Source organism: Jaculus jaculus, chromosome 18 (genome assembly GCF_020740685.1).
Source record: "Jaculus jaculus isolate mJacJac1 chromosome 18, mJacJac1.mat.Y.cur, whole genome shotgun sequence".
Lineage (NCBI taxonomy): Eukaryota > Metazoa > Chordata > Mammalia > Rodentia > Dipodidae > Jaculus > Jaculus jaculus.
This window is the reverse complement of record NC_059119.1, coordinates 13,853,836-13,876,614: the sequence shown is the minus strand read 5'-3', so window position 1 is coordinate 13,876,614 and position 22,779 is coordinate 13,853,836. Positions and strand designations below refer to the sequence as shown.

The 22,779-nt window shown below is 40.7% G+C and overlaps 1 protein-coding gene and 1 non-coding gene across 3 annotated transcripts in view; one reads left to right on the top strand and one right to left on the bottom strand.

Moving 5' to 3' along the window:
* Positions 1 to 22,779, top strand: part of Micu1 (mitochondrial calcium uptake 1) — a 188,046-nt gene that overhangs the window by 877 nt on the left and 164,390 nt on the right. The gene's annotated exons all lie outside the window — the stretch shown is intronic.
* LOC123455891 lies at positions 454 to 583 on the bottom strand. Its single transcript, XR_006634194.1, has one exon. It is a non-coding gene; the product is annotated as a small nucleolar RNA SNORA15 (small nucleolar RNA).

Sequence of the window (22,779 nt, the reverse complement as noted above, 5' to 3'; positions counted from 1 at the left end):
TTTGTTTGAGAGAGAGAGAAAGAGACAGAGAAGGGGGGATGGTGAAGAGAATGGGCGTGCCAGGGCACCCAACCACTGCAAACGAACTCCAGACGCATGTATCACCTTGTGCATCTGCTTAAGTGGAGCCTGGGGAATCCAACCTGGGTCCTTTGGCTTTACAGGCAAGTGCCTTAACTGTTAAGCCATCTCTCCAGCCCTAAGACCGTGTTTTAAGTTGCCATCTTTGTAATGTTAGGGTTTGTTGTTTCTTTTGCCTTTATCTTTTTTTTTTAATATATATTCAGTTTTCTTATTTGTACTTGCTCCTCCTCCCCCTCAGGGAGAGTCTCGCTCTAGCCCAGACTGACCTGGAACTCACTTTGTAGTTTCAGGCTGGCCTCGAACTCTCAGCAGTCCTTTTACCTCTACCTCCTGAGTGCTGAGATTAAAAGGTGTGTGCCACCACGCCTGGCTTGCACTTGCTTTTAATTAATGATGATAATACTATTAAAAAGCCAAGTATACCATAGTTCATTTTAAAAGGAGAACTTTTGCATGGTGTCTGGCTGTGTAAATTATTCAGAGTAGTTTTCAGCCACACCTACCTTTATCTTTTAGGTACCTGACAAATGAGTTGGTATTACACAGATGATAGAGTGAATATTTTATACCTAAGAGTAAGTAAAATATTTTATTCTTTCTACAATATCTTGGAAGGACCACTTTTCTTTCTTTCTTTCTTTTTTTTAATTTATAAATACATGTTTGTATCCCACTCCTGGAGTTTTTTTTTTTTTTTTTTGACATGCCATTGTTTATTATCAAACATCCCCTCAGGTCAAGTGTAGAAGTGATTCAGCTGTATTGGAAAGTAGTTTGCATACAAGATGAAAGAAGTGTAAGATTGGTAGGAGTAGGGAAGTTTAAATTTTTCTGAACCATATGACAGGTTGATAGCTGCATCTGAGACCAACTTTTTGGCCAGGATGAACAACCTGCTGGTTTTCCAGTGTGGACAAAGTGATGAGTGAGTTGAATATTGTCTTATCCTAAAGACCTTAGAGCCTAATAAACATTTGTAAGAAGGTGGCTCTGGCCGACAACATTTAATTAAAAAATATTTTCATTTATTTATTTATTTGACAGAGGAAGAGAGAGAGAGGAGGAAGAGAAAGAGAGAGAGAGACACAGAGAGAGAATGGGCACGCCAGGGCCTCTAGCCTCTGCAAATAAACTTCAGGCCCGTGCGCCCCCTTGTGCATCTGGCTTACGTGGGTCCTGGGGAATCATACCTTGGTCCTTTGGCTTCGCAGGCAAACACCTTAACTGCTAAGCCATCCCTCTAGCCCAACATGTAATTTTTTTAAAAAAAAATATTTATTTATTAGAGAGAGAGAGACAGATAAAGAAAAGGTACGCCAGGGCCTCTGGACATTGCATACAAATTCCAGATGCACGCACCACCTTGTGCATCCAGCTAATTTGTGCACTGAGGAATCGAATCTGGGCATTTAGGCTTTGCAGGCAAGTGCCTTAATCACTAAGCCATCTCTCTAGCCCCTATTTAATTTTAATTGAGACATCTTTGTCTAATTGCCCAAGTTAGCCTCAAACTCTGGAGTCTTGTGAGCACAGGGATTACAGGCTCAGGCCAGTTCGCAGGCGGCTCATCCACTCTGTCTCTCCACTCTTGATAATTCTGTGGTTACGACTTCCACTTACAGGCATCCCCCTGGCCACCTATTAATGTTAAGAAACTGTCATCAATGCCTTTCTTTATTGAGGGTCATGAAATGCAAATTAATATTAACAAAAAAATGAAGATTTGGTAATGGCTTATGTGCCTGAGGAGAAAGAAAGTGATACAAACTAATAAAAGCAAGAGCATACCTGTGTGCATTGTTGTCTTCCTGTGTTCTATATAGAATATTTACTTTATTCAGTATTGGATTTGATTAATTGAGATGGAATCCCACTATGTTGCCCAGGCTGGCCTTGAACTCCTAGGCTTAAATTGTCTTTCTGCCTTAGCCTCCTGTGAATCTGAGATTGCAGGCATGCATCACTCCCTGTGCCTTCATTTAGTAGGCCTTTTATTTTCAAAAGGTCCATTTTGAGACTGTCCTATATTTAAGAAAAAAAATCCAATGATATATACTTTGATCCTATAATTCAGTATCATGTAAGATATTTAACTGAAATATTTATGTGAACAACTCTCCCTGATCTTCTAGAGTTATGGAGTGATGTGATTGATAAAGCCTTTCTTCTTCTCTTCTCTTTCCTTTCCTTTCCTTTCCTTTCCTTTCCTTTCCTTTCCTTTCCTTTTCTCTTTTCTTTTTTGTAATCCTGGCTGGTCTGGTACTTGCTATATAGCCCAAGCTGCCCTCAGACTTGTGGCAATGCTCTTTTCTCAGTCTCCTGAGTGCTAAGATTACAGACATGTGCCACCATGCTGGACAATAAAGCCTTTAAAAAAAGTTTTTACTAAAGAAATGTATTTATTTGAAGCCAAGAGAGAAGAAAGAGAGAATGAGTGTACCAGAGTCTCCAGCTGCTGCAAACGAACTTCAGACACATGCACCACTTTGTGCATCTGGCTTTACACAGGCACTGGGGAATGAAACTCAGTCAGTAGGCTTTGCAGGCAAGCATCTTAACTGCTGGGCCATCTCTGCAGCTCAATAACGCCTGTAAATTTTTTATATTTATTTATTTGAAAGAAAGAGGGGGAGAGACAGAGAAGGAGGGAGGGAGAGGAGGAGGAGGGGAGGGAGAGAGGGAAAGAAAGAAAGAAAGAAAGAAAGAAAGAAAGAAAGAAAGAAAGAAAGAATGAATGAATATGAAAGAATATGGGCATGTCAGGGCCTTCAGCCACTGCAGATGAACTCAGACACATGCAACACCTTGTGCATCTGGCTTATGTGGGACTTGGTGAATTGAACCTAGGTCCTTAGGCTTCGCAGGCAAGCACCTTAACTGCTAAGCCATCTCTCCAACCCCCAACAATGCCTTTTTAAAGCATAATTTTCAACTTTGCAGTTAGTTTTACTTTTTTAATGGTTTACAGTGGCTGCAGCATTTATTAAATATTACCTGTTTTCTCCATGAAGCATTGTCTAGAGCATCCTTTTTAAATAAGAACTCAATTTTTTTTTTTTTTTTTGAGGTAGCCTCTTGCTCTCGCCCAGGCTGACCTAGAATTCACTATGTAGTCTCAGGGTGGTCTTGAACTCACGGTTATCCTCCTACCTCTGTCTCCCAAATGCTGGGATTAAAGGTGCTTCCAAGAACTAAATTTTATAAAAGGCTTACCGTAACCTTTTCCCTTTCATTTTAAATAAAAATAGCTTTCTTTAGTGCCAAGGGAAAAAGGTGATCTGTGTTGATACATATTCTATCTACTTTGGGAAATCATGAGAAAATTGTTACTGCTTTAAAAACATTAAATATTAATATCTGGGTATATTTGGGAGCATAGGAGCAGTACATTTAAATATTTTGTTTCTTTTTTAAATTATTTAATTATTTGCAAGCAGAGAGACACAGAGACAGTGGGTGTGCCAGTGCATAATGTCACTACAAATGAACTCCAGATACATGTGCCACTTTGTGCATCTGGCTTTACCTGGGTACTGGGAAATCAAACTCAGGTTGTTAGGCTTTGCAGGCAAGCACCTTAATTGCTGAGCCATCTCCCCAGGCCCAATATTTTCTATTTCATACTATAAAAATATGTTCTTGCTTTTGAAAAATGGAATCATTACACAGAAAGTATAACATTGGAAGTAACAATTGTCATTTATCATTCCCCTACCAGTAAGAAATCATAGTTCTCTTTGCTTATTTGAGAATAGGTATGGAAAAATAGTTAAGACTGTGGAGTCATACTCCTTGGGAAAGATGGTAGCAGTAGCAATACATTTACTTCCTGCAACCTCAGAAACCTTAGAAGAAAGAGAATTCCCCTTTCTTCACTATTCTAGCACATTTCTATATGGTAGTCTTACTGGTCTGTCTTGGGCCTTTGCCTATGCTAGAGGCTCTCTCTGTGGCCAGGGTGGGTGATGGATGCTTTGTGTAGCCAGGCTTTGATTTTGTTCCCATCACGGACTGGGACAAAGAGGAACATGGTTTCAAACTACAAAAATTAATAGTGGGGACCATTTACTTCTAAAGGAAAATTGAAGTGGTGTGTTCTGGAGAAAGGAGGATGGATTGTAAGATACGCAAGAAAACAGATTATAGTTTTTAAAATTTTTATTCAAATTTTCTTTTATTTATGAGAGAGAGATAGGCATTGAGACTTACCGGGCATGCCAGGGCCTCTTACCACTGCAAATGAACTCCATATACATGTGCCATTTTTTGCATATGGCCTTACATAGGTACTGGGGATTCAAACCTGGGACCCAGCAAGCCTTGCAGGCAAGCACCATTAACTACCAAGCCATCTCATCAGCCCCATACTTTTATTATGTTTTTAAGGCAAGGGTCTCACTCTAGCCCAGGCTGACCTGGAATTCACTGTGTAGTCTCAGGCTGGCCTCAAACTCACAGCAATCCTAACTCTGTCTCCCAAGTGATGGGATTAAAGGTGTGCACCACTATGCCGGGCTGTATTTTTTTTTAATCTTTTTTTGTTTTGTTTTGTTTTTTGTTTTTTTGTTATTTTTGTTTTTCGGGCTGTATTTTTAATTAAAAGAACTTGGGGCTGGAGAGATGCTCAGTGGATAAAAGCACTTACTTGTAAAGCCTGACAACCTGGATTTGATTCATCAGTACCCATGTAAAACCAGTCTCACAAAGTGGTGCATGCATCTGGAGATTGTTTTCAGTGACAGGAGGCTCTGCTGTGCCCAGATTCTCCCTCCCTCTCTCTTTCTCCCAAATAAATAAATATATAAATGAAATATTTTTTTTAAAAGAATTTAATTTTTTTAAGAGGGCTGGAGAGATTGCTCAGTGGTTAAAGGAACTTGGTTGCAAAGTAGGACAGCCCAGGTTCAATTCCCCAATATCCATGTAAGGCCAGATGCACAAAGTGGTACATGCATCTAGAGTTCATTTGCAGTAGCAAGAGGCTCTGCATGCTCATTCTGTCTCTGCTTGCAAATAAATAAATAAATAAAAATATTTAAAATAAAGCACTTGGTTTCATTTGCAATATAAATTAATTGTATTTTTTCGTACATTGATTTTTTTCTTTCTTAAAACACTTGTACATTTATTATGAATTTATAAAGCCTAAAACTTAAACTAAACTTTTCCTTTGCATATACGTATATTATTTGTTATATCATATATAATGCCTTTGCTCTGGAGTATTTGGGTTTTATAACATAAATATTTATTGTATATTTGGCTACTTGGTCAAAATTACTTCTTTAAAAGTATTTACTGAAGAGAAAGACAGGGAGAGTAGGTATGGATGCGCCTGGGCCTCCTGCCACTACAAACAAACTCCATGTGCAACTTTGTGCATATGGCTTTACATGGGCACTGTGGACCTGAACCAGGCTCGTCAAGCTTTGCAAGCAAGTACCTTTAGCTTGTGAGCCTTCCCCCAGTCTCAAAATTAATAATTATTTGGTGCTGAGTATTGAGCCCAGTACTCATGCATACTGAGCACTTACTTGACTGCTGATTATTGGCACTTTTATTACTGCAGGTTAACCTGACAGTTTACAAACAGTAACTGGATGTGTCATTTTTTTTTTTTTTTTCCCGAGGTAGGGTCTCACTCTAGCCCAGGCTGACCTCGAATTCACTATGTAGTCTCAGGGTGGCCTCAAACTCACAGCAATCCTCCTACCTCTGCCTCCACGTGCTGGGATGTACCACCATGCCCGGCTGGATGTTTCAAATTTTGAAAGTATGTAGTCAATAAAATTAAATTCCAGGTTCTCTTCATTATTCTCTGTTTAAAATTCCCTTTGTGTAGAAACAACTTCATTTTGAATATTGTATGAAAAATAAATCACTGTAACTCTGGATATTACCTTTCAGTCTAGTTAACATTAATGTCTGGTTTTATGCCTTTCTATGCATCACTGTGATGGGTCATTATATTTTAAGAGAAAACATAATTAAAACAGCATTCTGTTTACTATCTTGTTTTCAGTTTAAAGAAATGTCAACAGCTCAGTTCAATGAACATTTGAACTTTAATTGCTAACATTGGTGACACAGTTTGAAGTTTAGATCAAACCTATCTAAACTGCCAATCACTTCTTAATGTTGACTGTCTCTGTGATCTTGAATTTTTTCTGTTGCAAAGTTAAAATGATATTACTTACCACAGTAAGGGGTCCTGTATGGACCAGGTTAATTGAGACATGATGAGTGTCTGCTGTACAGGAGGTTCTTATCACATGCAATTATTAATAATCACAACTGAAGTCATGTTTCAAATCATTTCAGGATGTTTTACTGCAGGGAGTTAAAACATATGTGTTTAGCTGGGTGGTGGCGCACACCTTTGATCCCAGCACTTGGGAGGCAGAAGTAGGAGAACGTGGTTAGTTCAAGGCCAGCCTGGACTACAGAATGAGTTCCACGTCAGCCTGCGCTTGAGACCCTGTTTCACTGTGTGTGTGTGTGTGTGTGTGTGTGTGTGTGTGTGTGTGTAAAATATATAGATATATAGGTGTTTAGGGAATTAAATAGATTGCTCTTCTATAGCTTATCTTGATTTTTTTATTTTTAATTTTTTAATGTTTATTTATTTATTTGAAAGTGACAGACAGAGAAAGAGGCAGAGAGAGAGAGAGACAGAGAGACAGAGACAGAGAGAGAATGGGCACGCCAGGGCCTCTAGCCCCTGCAAATGAACTCCAGATGCATGTGCCCCCTTGTGCATCTGGCTAGTGTGGGTTCTGGAGAATCGAGCCTTGAACCGGGGTCCTTAGGCTTCACAGGCAAACACTTAACTGCTAAGCCATCTCTCCAACCCATAGTTTGTCTTGATTTTAAGATGTTTAAATTTTGTGTCATATATGTGGAAGTAAACTAGAAGACTCTGTTAAGCTGTAATTACTAATGGATTGCTCAAGTGATTGAAGAATGCTTGATCCCAGAGGGATAGCTGTCAGGCCAGAAGGATGTATTGAAGAGAGTTAGCTGAAGAAGTCTTTGTATGTGTATAATGTGTTGGGGGAGGGAGGGTGCATACCATGGTGTGTGTATATAGGTTATAAGACAACTTCAGTTGCAGTCTTCACCTTCCATTTTGTTTGAGGCGGTGTCTCTTCTTGTTCACCACTGCCCATGCCAGCCAGGCAAACTGTCATGCAAGCTCCCATGGTAGTGTCGGAGAGCTGAAGTTACCAAGGTTTGCTACTGTGTCTGGTTTTACATAGGTTCTGGGGACGTGAGCTCAAGCAAGTGCTTGAGCCTTCTCTGCATCCCCAAAGAGGGTTTTATATGAACCCTGAGATCAGTAAATTTAGTTAAATGGAAATACCCATTTCTTCACTACACATGGACTGAACATTTGGGAAGTTCGAGTCAGAATTTACAGTGACCTTTGGTGATAGACACAATAAAAATGGTGTTTAAAAAATTTCTTTTGCGGCAACCCTAACAGACAACCTCCCCCCCCCTTTTTTTTTTTTGGTTTTTCGAGGTAGGGTCTCACTCTGGCTCAGGCTGACCTGGAATTCACTATGTAGTCTCAGGGTGGCCTTGAACTCATGGTGATCCTCCTACCTCTGCCTCCTGAGTGCTGGGATTAAAGGCGTGCGCCACCACACCTGGCGAACCTCCCCCTTTTTATGAGAGAGAGTGAATGAATGAATTGGCATGCCAGGGCCTCCAGCCACCACAATTGAACTCCAGATGTGTGCGCCCCCTTGTGCAACAGTACACGCTTGCATCAGGTTTACATGGGACCTGGAGAATCAAACATAAGTCTTTAAGCTTTGCAGGCAAGCACCTTAACTGCTAAGTCATCTCTCCAGTCCTTTAAAAAATTTAAAGTATTACTTATCTATATATTTATTTACTTACTTGATAGGGAGGTAGATGGGGAGAGAGGTAATGGGTGCACCAGGACCTCCAGCCACTGCAAAGCTCCAGATACATTCACTATCTTGTGCATCTGGCTTATGTGGACCTTTGGCTTTGCTGCAGGCACGCATCTTAACTGCTAAGCCATCTCTCCAGCCCTGTTTTATTCTTTTAAGGGTAAGTTGAGGGTAAAGAAGTAGTGCCTTGAGAACAGGATATACTGGATATGTGCAAATAAAAAGGATAATAGTTTAAAAATGTTACTTGAAAGAAAAATTAGACAACTGTGGAATTGGACAATTGTGAAAGTTATTATAATTAGTGATTAGAAGTTAAATATTGCTACACTGGAGAGAGGTGTGCTACTTCTTTTTATGTCTAATTTTTAAAAAGTATATTATTATTTATTTATTTGCAAGCAGAGGGAGAAATAGGAGACAGGCAGAGAGAATGGGTGCACCAGGCCTTAAGCCACTGCAAACAAACTCCAGATACATGTGTCACTTTGTGCACTTTGTGCATCTGGCTTTACAGGGGTGCTGGGGAATTGAACTTGGGTTGTTAGGTTTTGTAGGCAAGCACCTTAACCACTGAGCCATCTCTCTGGCCTTATATCTGACTTTTTAAAATTTGCATGTGTGTGTGCTTATGCACATGCTGCAGGTTTTATAAGCAAACACTTGTAACCACTTAGCCATCTTCCCAACACCTTCATTTATAAGACAAGAAATAGCTAATAATGGATCAGTCCTTTTCTCCAGATCCTCAGGGGGGTCAGGTTTTTTTTTTTTTTTTTTTCAAATTTAAACACTCTTCTTTCACAAAAACCAATTTATCTATTTACTTATTTATTTGAGAGATTGGGTGCACCTGGCCCTCTAGCCACTGCAAATAAACTCCAGACCCATGCAATACATGTGCATCTGGCTTACATGGGCACTGGGGAATTGAATCAAGGCCCTTAGGCTTTGCAGGCAAGTGCCCTAACTGGTAAGTCATCTCTCCAGCTGGAAAGCACTCTTCTTTTTGCACAAAATACCTGACAAAAGCCACTTGAGCTGGGCGTGGTGGCACATGCCTTTAATCCCAGCACTCGGGAGGCAGAGGTAGAGGGATCATTGTGAGTTTAAGGCCACCCTGAGACTACATAGTGAATTCCAGGTCAGTCTGGACTAGAGTGAGACCCTACCTCAAAAAATAAAACAAAATAAAAAGCCACTTGAGAGAGGGTTTGTTTTGGCTTGCAGTTCACAGAAATGCCATCTATCCATCATGGCTGCAGGAGCTTGAAGCAGCTGCTCCCATTGTGTCTGTGGTCAGGAAGCAGAGAGCAGTGACACCGGACCTCAGCTCACTGTCTCTCACTTATGCAGTCTACGACCCCAGCCCATAGAACTGTAGCACCCACATTTAGGGTACATTTTCACATTTCAGTTGGCCTAATCTAGAAACTCTCTCACACTCATGTGCAGACGTTTGTTTCCTCTGTGATTCTCATTTCCATCCAGTTGACAAGATTAGCTGTCTTGGGCTGGAAAGCTGGTTCACGGGATGAAGCACTTACTAGGCAAACAAGAGTGCCCAGGCTTGGAACCCCAGCACATATGTAAAGTAAAGCTGGACACTGTGGCAGCATTTGTAATTCCAGCCACACCTACTGGTGTGAAGGGAGACAAGGACAGGAGAATCCACGGGAAAGCTAGGGGGCAGCTCGCCTGCAAAAGCATCAGGGAATATAAGACCCTTCCTCAAAGGTGGTGGGAGGCAAGAACTGACACCTGAACGTTGTCCTCTGACTTTCACACATGTGTTGTGGTCTGTGCACACCCACATTCACACACATAAACTTACATGCATGAAGGCATAGAAAAATTGGTCTTTGTAGTGAAGGAGCAACTGTCAACCTTTACCTTGCTCTCTGAATCAGCTAAAAAGACAGGTAAGTTATACAAAACAGTGGCTTGCTAGATTTGGACATTGTACAACAAAGAAAGTGATAGAGGAGAGCTGAAGAGCAAATGAGGCTCTGGCTTGCGGGATACAGAGGGTAATTCGCTGCAGAGCAGGAGAGGAGAGCCAGGCAGAGCACAGCGGTTTCCCTTCCCTGTGAGGAGTCAGAGTGTTGACTCTTGTGGGATAAGTTAGCCCTGACCTAAATGATACTCTACCCTGTCTGACAGAGCTGAAAGCCAGGCCTGGAAAAATCAAACTGTTGACTTAATCATGTCCCAGAAGAAATCTCAAAAATAGTTGCAGGAATTCAGAAATATCCAGCATTTAAACACATTAACAATGCTGGTATCCAATCAGAAATTGTTAGGCACCACAGAATGGGAGAAAATCTTTGCCAGCTACACTGGAGACAGTGTTCATATATGGAATGTGTAAAGAGCTGTAAAAATTAAACACCAGAAAATCCAAACTGTCAGTCATTAAATGGGCAAACAGGACAGGCAGTTCTCAAAAGAAGGAACACAAATGGCCAGTCAATACAATATCTTAAAAAGTGTTAAATATCCTTAGTCATCAGGGAAGTGCAAATGAAAACTACTTTGAAACTCTGTCAATCCCAGTCAGAAGAGCCATCATGAAAACAAGTGACAACAAATGCTGGTGAGGCTGGAGGAAAAAAGGAACCTTTTCAGGAACATGAAATGGTGCAGCCATTATGGAAATCAGCGTGGAGGTTTCTCCAAAAAAGAATTACTATATGACCCAACTGTACCACTGGGCATGTACCCAAAGGACAGAGACTCTTATATGTCCATGTTTTACTGCTGCTCTGTTCCCAGTAGCAAGGAAATGCAGTCACCTCAATGTCCATAACAGATGAATGACTAATGAAAACGTGGTTGGTACACATAGACGATAGAATTTTATTCAGCCACGAAGAAAAAAAAATGAAATAATGAATTTTGTAGGAAATTGGATGGAATTAGAAACCAGATTAAGTGAGATAACCCAGGCTTAGAAAGACCAATACTACCACATTCTCTTTCTCATGTGCAGATCTTAACTTCTCATTTTCATGTATGGCTATTTATGTAGGAGTGTGTGTAAATAGAGGCCAGGAAACTAGAATGGAGCCCCTGAGACTGGCAAGAAGAGTCTTTAAGGGAGGGAGGTGAAGAGGTTAAAAGAATGCATGTGATACTAAAGTGGATGGGGGATTCTGAGGGTAGAAGGAGGGTACAGGAGAGGGATATGGCAAGAAGATGCAGAAGAAAAGGGATGATCAACCAAGAAAACCCATTGCTAATTGAAAGTCACTTTAACTGGGGAGGCTGACATAGGAGGATCCCTAGGGCTTGTGGCTAGCTAGTCTAGCTGAATTAGTGAGTTCTAGGTTCAGTGTGAGAGTGACTGAGGAAGACTCTGATGTTGACCTCGGGTCTCCCCATATGCACACGTCTGCCTATACACACACATGCTCCCATACATGTACAAATGTGCAGCCACACAATGCAAATCATAATTGTTTAAATTTATTTATTTATTTATTTATTTATTTATTTATTTATTTATTTGAGAGAGAGAGAAAGAAAGAGTGGGTGCTCCAGGGCCTCCGACCACTTTAAATGAATTCCAGACACATGCACTACCTTGTGCATCTGGCTTACATGGTTCCTGGGGAATTGAATCTGGGTCCTTTGGCTTTGCAGGCAAGCACATTTACTGCTAATCCATCCCTCCAGCCCATAAATAAATTTTTTGAAAGTGAAAAAAGAAATTACTAGGCATGGAAATAAGTTAGAAAAGTCTTAATAACAGCAAAGCAAAAAGTGATAAAGATGGTAGAGTGATTTTTAAATGTTTTATGCCAAATTTACCCACACCCGTTAGAATGGCCATTTTTACATAGTGCGTGCCATATGCTCAGAAACTAGAAGAAAGATTAAACCTGTTAGAGACACAGGAGATGTAAAAATGCCCAAATTGAAACTACAGAGATAAAGCCTGCAGTTGTGAGGTGGAAAACATACTCGATGGCACTAATGGCAGACTGGATGCCAGAGAAGATGGTGTGAACCAGGGCTTGTGAAGTGTGTAAAATAACCCATGCAGAATTCTCACCAGAAGTAAATTCTCATTAAACCTTTACATGTGGGCTGGACAGATGGCTTATCAGTTAAGGTGCTTGCCTGTGAAGTCTAGAGACCCAGGTTCAATTCCCCAGAACCCACGTAGGCCAGATGCACATGGTGGCACTTGCATCTGGAGTTTGTTTGCAATGGCTGGAGGCTCTGGCACACCCACTCTCCCTTTCTCTCTCTAATAAATCAATTTAAAAAATAAATTATTTAAAAAATAACCTTTACATGTAACTTGTTGCCAAAAGTAAAGAATGGAGAAATAGTGTAAACCATCCTTTGCAGGCAATCCAGCAAATTGAGACTTTGTGCAATAGAATTACTCTCTTCAGAAATTAAGGTTGTATTGTGACTGGACAGTCTGGTGAACACAGTGTCACTGAATTGTAGGCTTTAAAGTTGTTAAAATGGCAAATTTTCATTATGTATATTTTAGCCATAATTTTAAAATATTACCATTTTAGTAACTTATAAATATATAATGATGTTACATCCATCAGAATTGTCACATATTCAACAGTACCAATAATTTTGAGATTTTTTTCCTCCAAACTCCATATTGATTAAAATCACAAGAGTACTGTTGTGAAGTACAGCCTGAAACTACATAGTGAATTCCAGGTCAGCCTAGGCTAAAGTGAGACCCTACCTCGAAAAGCCAAAAAAGAAGAAGAGGAGGAGGAGGAAAAAAAAGGGATTAGGAAAGACAAAGGCAAAGAGGATAGAGGACACATCAAATTTGTGTTTGTGCGATCCTGACTTGGAAAGGTTGAGTATGCTCTGGCATTAGTGATACTAGGAAACAGTTATTAGTTTAGTGATGGTCTTATAGAGATGCAGGACAATGTTATACAGCTATTTAAGGGTAAAGTATTCTGATGTCTATAATTTACTTAGAAGGGTTCCACATTAAAATAAAAAACAGCTTAGTAGAGAAATAGATGAAGCAAATGTGGAAAATTGTTCAATCTAGGCAATGCATATGTTTTGTCCAGAAAGTAATCTATGATAGGTGTAGTTTGAGTTTGGAATGAGTGAGTGTGCTAAGTATATAGGAAGCAAAAAGTAAAAGAAAAAATGGCAAGTAGCAGAAAAATGACAGAACATCAAGCCAGGTACTTGGAGCGTCTAGCAGAAATGAGTGGAGTGGGCCCACTGGACACTGAAAGGACAGCGTGGCTAGCATGAAATTGGACATTCCTAACATCCAGCAGAAATGACCGGAACCTGATTGAGTAGCAAATGGCAGAGAAATAACAGAATATCAGACAGGGCACTTGCACACCCAGCTGACAGGGCTGGGGAAGCCCCATGGAAGCAGTCTGCTGGAGTCCACGCTGAGGGTCCTGTGCGGAGCTTCTCCTCAGGTGAGGCTTCCAGTGAGCACTTCCCACCCCAGGCATTTCAGTGCCATGGGATAAACAGCAGTGACCTCTGCTCAGGTCTTGAAATCTGAGGGGGTGGAATGCCAGACAGTTTGGAAAGTGCTTTGCCTTCAGCTGTTCTCAAGGGCAGAGTGGGTTTAGCTCTTGGGATGTTTGTTCTCCTTTTTCCCTGGCACAGGGCCAGGGCCCAGCCTGTCTCAGGATGAGGGGTCCCTCAGGACACTTTGAACAAACAAACTTGGTCTGAGATGGGGGGGCCCTACCTTGTTCCCAGAGTCAGCTCTCAGCAAACTTAAACAGCACATGACAGCTTTCTAGTATAATTTATATTACAATATATATGCTCTTCACAATAGTACTCTTGTGATTTCTGTGTAGCAGTTTAAAAATAAGCTGTGAAGGCTTGATGCTAATCTCTTGTTTGAAAATAGACCATTAAAAAAATGTGCTCTTTTGGGCTGGAGAGATGGCTTAGCACTTAAGGCACTTGCCCGCAAAGCCAAAGGACCCAGGTTCAATTCCCCAGGACCTGCAACATAAGCTGGATGCAGAAAGTGAAACATGCATCCAGACTTTGCTTCCACTGGCTGGAGGCCTTGGTCTGCCCATTCTTTCTCTATCTGATTCTTTCTCTCTCACAAATAAATAAATAAAATAAAATATTTAAAAATTTTGCTCTTGCCGGGCATGGTGGTACATGCCTTTAATCTCAGCACTCAGGAGGTAGAGGTAGGAGGATTGCTGTGAGTTCGAGCCCACCCTGAGACTACATAGTGAGTCTCAGGTCATCCCAGGCTAGAATGATACCCTACCTAAAAAAAAAAAAATTTTTTTTTGTTCTTTTTGTCTGTGTAAAGTTTATGAAGTAAAATGATTTTAGTACTATATGTACACAAACATTGCAACTTTTAAAATTTTATTTATTTGAGAGAGAGAGAAAGAGGCATATATATGCTGAGAGAGAATGGGTACTCCAGGACCTTCAACCACTGTAAATGAACTCCAGATGTATGCACCATTTCGTGCATCTGGCTTATGTGGGTCCTGGGGAATTGAACCTGGGTCCTTTAGTTTAGCAGGCAAATTTCAGTGCTAAGCCATCTCTCCAGCTCATACATTGCCAATTAATTCAACTTTTGTTTTGTTTTGAAATAGGGTCCCTGTAGCCCAGGCTGATTTGGAATTCACTGTGTTCACTATATTCTCAGGCTGGCCTTGAGCTCACAGCAATCCTCCTACCTTGTCCTCCTGAGTGGAGTGCTAAGATTAAAGGCATGTGCCACCACTTCCAGCAAATTCAACTTTTTAAACTTAAAAGATCTTTAATAATGTTTAAACATCTTTTCTCTCCCAATAGCAGGCATGCTAAATTTGCTCTTATTTTTTGTAATCGTGAACACTGCTGTTTCTTCTAGTTACAATTAATCTTACAGATTTCGTCCTTCAGATACTGCATCTTTAATTTTTCTTCGCATGTAGTTAGTCTGCACTTCATGGGGTCTTTGTCATCCTGCAGTGAGGGCTGCATTCTTTATGTCAGCTCCACATGTGAAGACGAGGCTCAAGTGCGCTGCTTTGGCGCACTCCCATCACTCTCAGCCCGGAGCTTTCAATTTCATGCTCTACAGCAAAACGCTCCTGCCATTCATTTCTTTCCTGGCTGCGTATTTTCTTTAGGCTCAGATTAAAGCCTCTGGTGAACTCCTAAGCGCTGTGTATTCTATATTAAGATTAATGAAGTGTTATTTATTTGGGTTAAGAAAGTAGAGGGCCGAATCATACATGTTACCTTAGAACCCTGGAATTCGGCTGTCAGAAATTAAACATTCTAACCTTACACATCTGTGGTTTGGTTTGTTAATTTGTTTAAGCCTGTTAACCAGGTTTTCTTTCTTTCTTTTTTGTGCAGGGATGGGGAGTGTTGAGGCAGGGTCTCATGCTAGCCCAGGCTGGCCTTGAGCTTACACTCACAGAGATCCTCCTGCTTCAACCTCCTGAATGCTAGGATTAAAGGCTTGTGCCACCACCACACCCCGTTCTTTTCTTTTATTTTTTTTGAGACAGGGTCTTGCTGACTGGCCTGGAACTTGCTGCATAGACCACGCTAGGCTTCAGCATGTGGTGATCCTCTTGCCTTTGCTGGGATTATTGGCATGCACTACCACACCTGGCTTTTAATTAATTAATGTGTGTGTGTGTGTATGTTTAAAGCTGTCATACATTGCAAGCTGACTTTGAATTCACAATGTAGCCCAGGATAACTTGAATTCTTGGTCCTCCTCGATCTCCCAAGTGCTGAGATTATAGGCAGGTTCCACCATACTTGTCTTACTTTCCCAGTATTAGCATATGTAGGTTCATTTCTGTAACGCAGCTCATAGGAGGACAGTCAGAGGAGCAGTGGATCTGGGACTCCTTCCCCACCTTGCAAATAACTAGCTTTGTGCTCCTGTCCTTGCTGAAATATCTTCCTCCTTTTTATGTTGAAAACCTGAAAATTTCTAAGATCTTTTTAGCTCTAATATTCTAGTACATTATTCCTTTTCTTCTTTTATGTTTTAATCAATTCTTAAGAGTATGGAGACCCGCCTTGTGTGCCGGCCTGCAGCACGAGACTTGAAATAGACCCCGAAGGAGGGAGTGGGAATGGATCTGAGACAAGAACACAAGGAATGGAGCCAAGACAAGTTCTGATCAAGGCTCAGGTTTATTCAGGCAGACACTGTTTATGTACAGAAAATAAAACTTTCTCGACAATGCCTACGTGCCTAAAGTCAGCTTCACCACGGCCGTTCGATAATTAATGCCTCTGTGTCTGAAGTTGGCTTCGCCAAGGCCATACAATAATGTCTCTGTGTTAAGAGGTCAAAGAACAGCTGCAGCTCCCGACAACCTTGTAATGAAGCCTCTTGTCATAAATATTTGGGTTTCTTTTTTGTTTTGTTGTTATTTTTATGGGAGAGAGAATTGGCACACCAGGGTCTCTAGCCACTGCAATCAAACCCCAGATGCATATCCCATCTTGTGATCATGTATGACCTTGCGTGCTTGCGTCACCTTGTGCGTCTGGCTTATGTGGGATCTGGAGAGTCTAACATGTATTCTTAGGTTTCACAGGCTAATGCCTTAACCAGTAAGCCATCTCTCTAGCTCAGGTTTTTTTTAAAATTCATTTTTTTTATTTTTATTTACTTGAGAGCAACAGACTGACAGAGAAAGAGGTAGAGAGAGAGAGAGAGAAAGAGAGAGGGAGAATGGACACACCAGGGCCTCCAGTCACTGCAAACAAACTCCAGATGCATGTGCCACCTTGTGCATCTGGCTTACGTGGGTCCTGGGGAATCAAGTCTTGAACCGGAGTCCTTAGACTTCATAGGCAAGCGCTTACCCGCTAAGCCATCTCTCCAGCTCCCCTCCTTTTAAAATCAAGAACAATCTGTCTTTTTAACCCAGTGACTTCTCTATTGTAACAACAAGAATGGTTCTTTGTGGGGGGCTATAGAGATGACTTACCAGTTAAGGTACTTGCTTGAGAAGCCTAAGGGCCCAGGTTCGATTCCCCAGTACCCACATAAGCCAGATGCACACAGTGGTGCATGCGTCTGGAGTTCGTTTGCAGTGGCTGGGGCCTCTGGCGTGCCCATTCTCTCTCTATCTGCCTCTCTCTCTCTCAAGTAATAAAATACAATATTTTAAAAAGAATACTTCTTTGTACTGAAAAATAAATTTATTACAGTTCTTCCTTTGACTAGTAAGATGGAAATATGAAATAAAGAAGTATTATCGTATTTGCTAGCTATTCTCTGCTGTAACCTTCTCCACTCTGTAGTATGCCCCTGGAAGCTGACCTTTATATTTGGCCTCCACAGTTTCTTTTCCCTCGTCTTTTCATGTCCATTGGTGTTTGGCTAAGACAGGAGGTTCCAGGAAGAGCATGAGATCTGGTTATTTATTTCCCTGGTTCCTGCTTGATTGATAGCAGGTTTGTTGATAGCAGTGTTTTCCTTTACTGAAAGCCGCACAGCTCCTGTCAGTGGTTCTCTCCCAGAGTTATGGCGACAGTTGCCTGGGTTTGGTTAACTGCCAGTTTCCCTGGCCCACAAAGGCATAGTGGCTCCATCTGTTCTGTCCAGGGTGCTTCATGTCTCTTACTGACTCTTGAGAATTCTAACCACATCTCTATAAAACAACTTTTATTAAATTCTGTCTAATTACACCACCATCGGTAAATTTTTTTGTCTTGTAAATTTATATAAAAACATTTTTGTTTGGTTTTTTGAGGGAGAGTTTCACTGTAGTCCAGGTTGACCTGGAATTCGCTATGTAGTCTCAGGCTAGCCTTGAACTCACAACAATCCTTGTACCTCTGCCTTCTGAGTGCCAGGATTAAAGGCATGTGTCACCACACCTGGCTATAATTTTAGTTTATTTTTTATTAGCAACTTCCATAGTTATAGACAATAAACCATGATAATTTCCTTTCCCCTTACTTTCCCCTTCAAAACTCCACTCCATCATATTCCCTCCCCTTCTCAGTCTCTTTTTTGTTTTGATGTCATCATCTTTTCCTTCTGAGGGACTTTTATAGGGTAGTGTCAGGCACTGCGAGGTCATGGATATCCAGGACATTTTATGTCTAAGAGTGCATTGAAAGCAGTCCTATCCTTCCTTTGGCTCTTGCATTCTTTCCGCCACCTCTGCTGCAATGGACGCCGTGCCTTGGAAGGTGTGATAGAGATGTTTCAGTGCTAAGCACTTCTCTGTCACTTCTCAGCACCATGGTGCCTTCTGACTCATTCCAAGGCCACTACCATCTGAAAAGACAAGGTTCTCTGGCCAAAAGTGAGGGTAGCATTAACCTATGGTTATGACATTAAGAGAAGTGCTTACCAGGCAGTTTGGTGAGCATAATATATGCATTTAGCCAGGCTTATGTAGGATCTGGAGAGTCAAACATGGTTCATTAGGCTTTGCAAGCAAGCGCCATAACCACTAAGCCACCTCCAACCCCCCGTAGCCCATTTGTAGTTGGGTTGATTGATTTCTTATTTATTTTTCTGAGTTCTTTGTATATCTTAGATATTAATCCTCTGTCAGATGTATAGCTGGCAAAGATTTTCTCCCATTCTGTAGGTTTTTTCTTTGCTGTACAAAAGCTTTGTAATTTTATGAGGTCCCAGTGGTTGATTAGTGGTTTTATTTCCTGAGCAACTGGGATTATATTCAGAAAGTTGTTGCCTATGCCAATATGTTGAAGGGTCTGTCCTACTTTTTCCTCTAGCAGTCTCAGAGTTTCAGGTCTGATATGAAGGTCTTGGATCCATTTAGACTTAATTCTTATGCATGAAGAGAAGTAAGAATCTATTTTTATCCTTCTACATATAGATATCCAGTTTTCCCAGCACCATTTGTTGAAGAGGCTTTTTCTCCAATGAGTATTTTTGGCATTTTTGTTGAAGATCAGGTGGCTGTAGCTCCCTGGACTTAACGTCTGGGTCCTCTGTTCTGTTCCATTCATCTACATGTCTGTTTTTGTGCCATTCTATTTTTTTTTTGTTGTTGTTTTTGTTACTATGGCTCTGTAATATAGGTTAAAATTAGGTATGGTGATTCCTTCGTAGCTCAAAATTGTTTTGGATATTTGAGGGGCTTTTTTTGTGCTTCTAAATTAATTTTAGGATTGCTTTTTCTATTTCCGTGAAGAATGCCATTGGAATTTTAGTGGGGATTGCATTAAATTGTAGATTGCTTTTGGGAAGATTGACATTTTTATAATATTGATTCTTTTTTTTTTTTTTTTGTTTTTCGAGGTAGGGTCTCACTCTGGCTCAGGCTGACCTGAAATTCACTATGTAGTCTCAGGGTGGCCTCGAACTCACGGTGATCCTCCTACCTCTGCCGAGTGCTGGGATTAAAGGCGTGCGCCACCATGCCCGGCATTTATAATCCAAGAACATGGGATGTCTTTCCATTTCCTAGTGTCTCTGCTATTTATGTCTTGAGTGTTTTGAAGTTTTTATTGTAGAGATTCCCTTCCTTGGTTAGGTTTATTCCAAGGTCCTTTATTTATTTATTTTTGAGACAACTGTGAATGGGAGTGATTCCCTAATTTCATCCTCAGCATATTTGTTTTTAGTGTATATGAAGGCTACTGATTTCTGTGTGTTTATGTTGTATCTTGCTATGTTGTTAGAAGTATTGTCAACTCTAACAGTTTGCTGGTAGAGGCTTTAGGGTCCTTTATGTATAGAATCGTATCATCTGCAAATAATGATAATTTTATTGCTTCCTGTCTAATCTGGATCCCTTTTATGTGTGTCTCTTGTCTTATTGCTATGGCTAAGACTTCTTATACTATATTAAATAAAAGTGGGGACAATGGACACCCTTGTCTTGTTCCTGATTTTAGTGAAAGTTTCAAGTTCTTCTCCATTTAGTATTATGTGGGCTATAGGTTTGTCATAGCCTTTATTATGTTGAGATATGTTCCTTCTGTTCATAGTTTCTTTAGGACTTTTATCATGTAGGGATGTTGGATTTTGTCAGATGCCTTTTCACTATCCATTGAGATGATCATGTGATTTTTGTCCTTCAGTCCATTTACATACTGTATTACACTTACATATTTACCTGTGTTGAACCATCCCTGCATCTCTGGGATAAAGCCTACTTGATCTGGTTTCCAATATTTTGTTTTGAATTTTTGCATTTGTGTTCATGAGGGAGATTGGTCTATAATTTTCTTATTGATCTGTCTTTGTCTGGTTTTGGTATCAGGGTGATGCTGGCTTCATAAAAGGAATTTGGTGGAATTCCTCCCTTTTCTATTTTATGGAAAAGTTCAAGAAGCATTGGTATTAGTTCTTCCATGAAGGTCTGATAAAATTTGCTAGTGAATCCATCTGGTCCTGGACTTTTTTTAGTTGGGATATTTTTTAAGAAGTGCTTGGATCTCTGTACTTGTTATGGGTCTATTTAAATGGTTAATCTCATCTTGGTATAATTTTGGTAGGTCACATAAATCAAGGTAATCATCCATTTCTTTCAGATTTTCAAATTTAGAGTATATGGTCTTAAAGTATGTCCTTGTGATTTGTTTGTTGTTTTTTTTTTTTTGTTTTTTGGTTTTTTGAGGTAGGGCTTCACTTTAGCTCAGGCTGACCTGGAATTTACTATGTAGTCTCAGGGTGGCCTCAAACTCATGGCCATCCTCCTACCTCTGCTTCCCAAGTGCTGGTATTAAAGGTGTGTGCCACCATGCCTAGCTTTCTTTATGATTTTCTGAATTTCTTTGGTATCTGTTGTAATGGGGATATTTCATCTATAATTTTATTAATTTGTATCTCTTCTCTCTTTTGGTCAGATTTGCTATGGACTTGTCAATCTTGTTTATCCTCTCAAAGAATCAGCTGATTGTTTCATTGATTCTTTGGATTGTTTTTTTGGTTTCTATTTCACTTACTTCTACCCTGATCTTTATGATTTCTTCCCATGTACTGATTTTCGGTTTGCCTTGTTCTTCTTTTTCCAAGGTCTTGAAGTGAAGTTGTTTACTTGCAACCTTTCTAATTTCTTAATATAGGCACTTTTTAAAGCCGTAAATTTCCCTCGTAGGACTGCTTTCATTGGTGAATTTATTGGGGTTACATATAGAGCAAAGGGACAAACTAAAGTATGAGTAGTCTAGAATCCAACCTTGCATACTGATGAATTTATTGGGGGTCCTCGTGGGAGCAGGGACAACTCAAAGGCAGCTGTGTCACTTGGAAAGCTCGCCCAGCACAGGAGCTGTTCACAGAAGCTGCGTCCTTGGAGCTCCCTGCCCCACTTATAGGCGGCTTGCTGGTCAGTCTCTTCTCCCAGCAGTTCTCTGTTGCATCTTCACCCTTGGGGTGGGCGGGCACTGGTGAATCTTGTAGGCTTCAGAAGCTTCCTGAGACCTGTGGGCTGTTTCTTTCCTGAGTCTCATGGGTCTCCTCCCTTCAGGAGGACATGTTAAACTTGGAGGAAATGCCCTTGAGCCCCTCTGTGGGTGTGCTTGTGCTTGCAAACACATGAACACACATACAGAGATAATGAAAATGCATAACTACCTAGAATTTGAGTATTCTTAGTAAAGGCAGTTTTAGGTAAAGGTATTTTTGCTTAAAATCTACAACAAATCTTTGAGAGCTATGCTCATTGTTGGGTTGTCTTCCATTTGTACAAGAGTATATATGCTATTAAACTTTTTAAAAAATGTTTTATTTGTTTTTATTTATTTAAGAGAGAGAGAGAGAAAGAGGCAGATAAAGACTTTGGGCCAGGGCCTCCAGCCATTGCAAACATACTCTAGATGCATGTGTTACCTTGTGCATCTGGCTTACGTGGGTACTGGGGGATCAACTCTCAGTCCTTGGGCTTCACAGGCTAGCACCTTAACTGCTAAGCCATCTCTCCAGTCCCTATTAAACTTTTATGTATTTTTCTTTTGTTTCAGCCAAGAGCTCATGAAGGGTGAAGGTAAAAATTATTCCTCTGGAGAACTCGATTATGGGAAATACAGCAAACCTGTCATGGTCCTGGAGCTTCCAGCCATAAAGCTGGGTTTGGGGCCTAACTCCCCCATCACATTAAAACAGCATAGTGTGTGTATACATGGAAAGATGCATTCACTTACAGTTTTGACCTAAACTGGAGAGAAGTTTGCAGTCTGTCTCCTTGCTAATACCAGTGTTACAACCTATAGAAAGATTAAACAAAAGCCAGGAAATATGCATATATAGGCTTAGCTGGGTGCCCCAGTTACTAGAATTGGATTAGTCTTCTCCTGGGAGATAAGCCAGGGCTCTTGGCATGGGCCATTTTCATCCCCAGCACAAATCCTGCAGTGGTCCTAATCTTTGGGTCCCTGTTGCAGTCAGAAGTGAAAAAACAATTCATTTCTGTTGCTCTTCTCCCCACCACCCCCGCCAGGTAGGGTCTCCCTCTAGCCCAGGCTGACTTGGAGCTCACTATGTAGTCTCAGGCTGGCCTCCAACTCATGGCAATCCTCCTACCTCTGCAAATTTTGAGCTACCTTAGAGGTTGTAGATCTATTGTCATTCAGTTTTCAAATTCAAATTTGGTCGCTTATTTGGAGGATGCTATGATTTATTTATATTTCATAGCTGGCATATAATTCAACCTCCTTAAATCATGCAATTTAAAGGTTTCTAGTAGACTCGCAGAAGTGTATAACCAATACCAGAATCAATTTTAGAGCATTTTTATTACCTCAAAAAGAGGCCTATTACTCATTAACATGCCCCATTCATTTTCTACTAACTTTC